Source organism: Vitis riparia, chromosome 7 (genome assembly GCF_004353265.1).
Source record: "Vitis riparia cultivar Riparia Gloire de Montpellier isolate 1030 chromosome 7, EGFV_Vit.rip_1.0, whole genome shotgun sequence".
In the NCBI taxonomy this organism is placed as follows: Eukaryota; Viridiplantae; Streptophyta; class Magnoliopsida; order Vitales; family Vitaceae; genus Vitis; species Vitis riparia.
In genome coordinates, this window is record NC_048437.1 from 14994156 (window position 1) to 14999741 (window position 5586).

General features: G+C 38.7%; 1 pseudogene; it reads right to left on the reverse strand.

The window, feature by feature from the left end:
- Nucleotides 1–1874: 1874 nt before the first annotated feature.
- On the reverse strand, nt 1875–3226 carry LOC117918079 (annotated as a pseudogene).
- Between the last annotated feature and the right edge of the window lie 2360 nt (nt 3227–5586).

The following is a 5586-nucleotide window of genomic DNA, read 5'->3' on the forward strand; positions in this document are numbered from 1 at the left end:
ATACTTATTAAAATATTACATCTAGTTATGTATTATAAATTATTCATATCAATTGCAATGGTGAGAATAGGAAAATATTGTTTGTAAGCATCACATTTTAGGCCTAAGTTCACAAACTTGGCTAAATCCATTAAAGACCCACTACATAAAGTTCATGTTAAAATTGGTTCATCTCCAACCCCCAAAATGATTTATCAAAGTTACTCATTTTTTAGAGTCTTGATTAATTAGATAATCAATATAGATACATATAATTTGTATTAATATAATATCATGATATTTTTTTCATTTTGTTTTTAGGCTTAGACTTGGGTAGATTTCCCAAGTAAGGCTAAAGTCGAGCTAAGACGCACCTTGACATGTGTCCTACTTATGTTGGGGGTGACCATTCTAGTTTGTGGTCATAAGTGGGGTGTCAAATCTCAATTAGTTTATTGAATAGATGAACCAAACATGACGTTATTATTAATTAGATAACATGTTGTGTAACCCATTTAAAAATGAAGTTGAATAGCATCTTTTGTATCATAAGCAATGAAGCCTATGTCAGATTGTGAAGCTTAAATTAGTAGTAAATGTTGCACTTCGCTCGGGATGTCGGGGGTCGAGCTGCCCGGTCAGCTCGCGAAAGTTGAAGGAGGCAGCGCCCCCTAAAGAAATTTTTTTTATTTAATTTGAAAGCCACATGATTCTGCTCATAGGCAGCAATTATTGAGTTCCATGACACTACATCCCTTAATAAAAATTGTTGAAAAACTTTCTATGCATTCCAAGAGCCCATATCTCGAAATGGCATTTCATCAAACAAGTTATAGGCAGTACCCACAACTCCACGGAAAGTAAGCTCCTTTCAGCATGAACCATTGTACACAAATGGAACAACACCAGAACCATTTCCAAATCTTCCAGAGAACATAAGAACCAGAGAACAAAAACAGAGGAGAGACATAACTAAGCCTAAAAACAGAGGTATAGTATCTTTTTATCAGAGATGAAAACCAAGAAAATAACTGATAATAAACAAAAACCACAACAGATTTACAAGCATTCACACTCAAATCCCAGAAATCAATAGTGAAGAATGTGAATCCATAGGAAAACGAGAACATATAGGCTCATACCCGACAACTCTTTCTTCTGGGTTTTTTCTTCTCTTTTCTTTTCTTTCCTCTGTTCCTCTGGTTCTTCAACATTTCCTCCTTGCTTACCTCTTCAACCCAAGGCACCTACCTTTGCTTCCTCTTGCCTCTCCCAACCTACGAATCTAAAAAAACCCTAGCTTTCTCTCATATCTCCATTCATTTCCTTTCTCTCAATCCAGCACCTAAATAGTCAAATCGGTGGAACATCCATGAATGCTATCTTCTTGATTTGGAGTAAGAACTTCATTTTCTCAATCAAAATTGGCTGGAGCTTGCTGGTTCAGTTAAAGACAGATTTGGTAATGAAACTTGAGTGTGGGCATCGGGTATGGAAAAGGCTTTATTACATTTATCTTTTTTTTTAATTGAAAAATGTGAGTAATTATAAAATGAACAGAAAATGACGCTTTTAAAAGCGCCAAGGTTGAGGTTCTCCTACAATGGCACTTAAAAAAGCGTCATTATTTGAAATGCATTGTACAATGACGCTTTTAAAAGTGCCAAGGTTGAGGTTCTCCTACAATGGCACTTAAAAAAACGTCATTATTTGAAATTCATTGTACAATGATGCTTAAAAAAGTGCCATTATTTAAAAAAGTCATTATTTCTCTCATTAAAGCGCCAAGATAATGCAAGCGTCATTAATACCCATTTTTGAGAATAAATAATGGCACTTTATATAAGCGTCAAGAAACAAAGCATCATAAATTACATTTTTTGTAGTAGTGTGAGCTATAAAATAAGATTCTGAAGCATTCATTGATATTTCTCAAGTTCTTCTGTCTTCATTCTTTTAAAAAAGAAAGCTATTAAGAGTAAAAGAAGGCTGGCCCGAATGTCTGATGTGGCACCAGGTAGGTTTCCTCTTCCTTCGCTTCCAACAGCAACACCCAAAGCAATATCATCAGTAGTTGCACTAGCAAGTTGAATTAACAGCCAATAAAATAAAGGAGTGGGTACACGTGCTACTAATTGCATTGGAACCACACCCTGTCCTCGCAAAGGCAATGATGCTATAGGCACAATCTCACAAATCGGAGAAGTACTAATATTGTAGCCAAATCTGCTATCAAGTCCATCCGTGAACTCATCCCAGTAGCAATTCACTTCTTGAGAGATATGCGCACTAGCATCAACCTTTTCATTCTTCCTTGAGCTTCCAAAATTTAGACCATGGTGTTTATTATCTGATATGGGAGTAGTTGTTGCAGGAAGGACTTTCAAGCACAATTGTGAAAAGAGAATGTCACCCATTTTTAGAATATTGATGCAATCTGTTTCTTTCTAAGCCACCAAGGACAATGCACTGCACATAGTATCTACCACCACATTTGCTTTCTCAAGACAGCTATCTTCATGTATTTATCCAACTTCACTATTGATTGAGTTTTGCTATTCGTTCTCATCTAACAAAAACTTGCATCGCATGAGAAGTCTTTCCATAATAAATAGGAAGCCCTGCCTGATGATGTCATGTCTTGATTTCAGAAGCCCACATATAAGTGAGATGGATAAAAGGAGTTTTGAAGAAATCGAAGAGTCATGAACACCAGTAAGAGCAATTTGCCACTACAGGTTTCTTATAATTAACCGCATACTGGCATTCATTTCCTCACTAATTTATGCAATTACTGAATCACCCAACCAGGTGTATCCATTGTGCCGGTAATTCTATCCAAATGAAGAAAATAATGTAAAGTGGTCCCTGTGAGCTTTGCTTTCATGCCAACACTGTGACCAAAAACTCCACTTTTAATAATATCCAGAAATTGATAAGATTCGGTTATCTGTATCATATGGATGGACTCTTTGTCTAAATGAGGGAATGAACTTATAATTGAATCAAATTTCTTTGTAATCTTCTCCAAAAACACATTTAGTCATTCACTGTTTAGGCATCTAGTCAAGGCAGCAGAAATTGTTCTTTTCAGTATCTCTCCAATGCCTTCCACCCCAAGCTTAATAGAGATATAAAAGGCTTTAAGTGCGTCCGCAAGAGTGAGTGGGGTGGCAAGTGGTTGAGCATGTGAATGAGGTTCGAAGTAAGAGTGTAGTGATGGGTTTGATGTATGGGCATGAAGCATGTGAGGGACAGAAAAGTGGGGATGACTATGCACATAAAGCTTTATATACGTGAGAAGATAGAAAACAAATGGGCGAGGAAGGAATGGTAGAATGGGTAATGGTAGAGAAGTGGGTTCGGTGATGGGGCCAACTGTGGCATTAGGTGTGATGGATGGGTGGGTCAAATAGGTTTAATGGGTATTGGAAAATGGGTATATGCGTGATGGTTATGAAGGATGAGGTGGGTAGTGAAGACATGGGTATGACATATATCAAAGATGTGAGATGTGAGTGGTGTTGGATATAATGGGCATGAAGGGTGTCATCATCAGCGGTGATATGGATTGGAAAGAGTGATGAGAGAAATAGGCTTGATAGATGTGAAAGAGAGGATATGAACAGCGTAGGAGAATGTGGGCATGGAATTAGTGGACTGGGTAGTGGGGGTTAGTAAGAAATAGGTATAAAGAAGATGGTCATGTTTACATGGTTCCCATGCACGTGGGTGGGTGAATTTGGGATGTTAACAGAGGCATTGGAGGGAGCTTGGGTGGCCATATACTTGGGTGTGGGCATTCTGCAAACTGGGCAAGCACCACACCGTTGACTACATTCATCACATAGAGGGACATGTCCACAAGAATTCAACACATGTCGTACATAACATCCACAACTACTCAAATTTCTGGTCGTTGCCGAGGCGAATGAAGCCAGGGGAAGTCACGATTCAAGGTTCGGGCATAGACGGCTTGCATGCATTGCTCTGGCAGCTACAAGGGGCAGCCTCTGACGCTCTGTAGAACGGACTTGGTAGCGTTTCTGGCTTCCAATTCCATAGATCACTTTAATACATAGGGAATCATCGTTGAATGATGCCTATAGCAAATGAATTTGCAAGCACTCCAGCAACTTGGATTGGTGACGATGAAATAGCAGGCAAATACATTATAGGATATACCCGCTTAGAAGCAACTCTTTTTTGGGCAACTTATCACTAATCAACTTCAGGAATTAGACCATTCCTATCCTCTCGACGCATTGCCCATCTGGGAACGAAACCTGGCAGCTCCTCCTATATTTATTATTGGGTACGTGATCATGCAACTCATTCTCTAATTTCAGAACAACCAAACCAACACAAGCAAGATGTTGGTTGATGCTACTGAACTGGGTCTCCTTTTCTTCTAAAGCAATCATTGGAAATTTTCTAAGGCACTACTATTCGTCCCGTTTCATAACCTGTGATCATAGCGGCGCACACCACAACACCCACAAATGAAGAATATTGGTCTCAAATGGCAAGATTTATTACAACTGTCAATAACCTGCATATTACTTCAAGAATGGTAAATCCTATTTTAAAAATTCCATTGTTAGAGAACAACTACAGAGGATGCTCCCAGTTGCAGTTTCTTTCTATTCTGGCTTACTTCTCTGGGAGTTGGGTTGAGAGAAAGGTGGGGGTGGCAGGTTAATCTGTTGATGCCGATGTTGCTATTATTCGATGATGATATTCCAAATGTGAAGCCCTTCTGGAACTGAATCAAGTACACTTTCAGAAAGTAAGGCGGGCTTGTCTTTGACATATAAATCTTTTCCCTATTTAAATGTGCAGTGGTCTTGCTTTCCAGACCAGATAGGAGTTGAAAAAAACCAATGAAGGCTGGAAGAGGAGTGCCTAAAGCGCATGCTGTTGGTTGAGAACAGCCTCCCATAAGATGAATTAGGCATCCTATAACTTAACAAGCATGTTGTAGCCCTTCATACTCACAGACTAAGAATACATATTTCTTGTAGTGCCTTACTTCTTCAGACAGAGATGGGAAATCGGATGCGGTCTATAGCCAAGCACCAAGAATAGAGGAAAACAGCAAACAGAGCACAAATAATGGGAACTAAATGAACCCACACAAACCTCATTTCATGTATCAATCAATGAGCTCAGATGTAGGAGTGGGCCAAAGCAGATTTCAAATGAGTTTTAAAACGAAATCAAGATGTGAATGCCAATATCTCATATGAAATCTAAAAAAAAATGACATAAAATATGTTAAAGATCAAGCATAAGATGAGTGCAAGCAAGCTCAGATTCCATAAAAACATACGAGAGTCACCAATAAACACATTCAGACATCAATGTAGAATCTCATGATACCCAGAAAACACAATAAAATGGCATTAACATGAAAGAACCGACAGCTTATAGAAACAAGTACCTGTGTCACCTTCTTTCTAGACACTTTTTCTGTGTATTTCTTCATTTCTCCTTGTTGTCTTGCCCTCCAAGCCGAAGAACACACTCAAAATCTCTTACCTCTCCCTAAACTGAATACACTCCTCTGTCTACCCCTCTGGCTTACTCTCCAAGTTAACCTCTCCA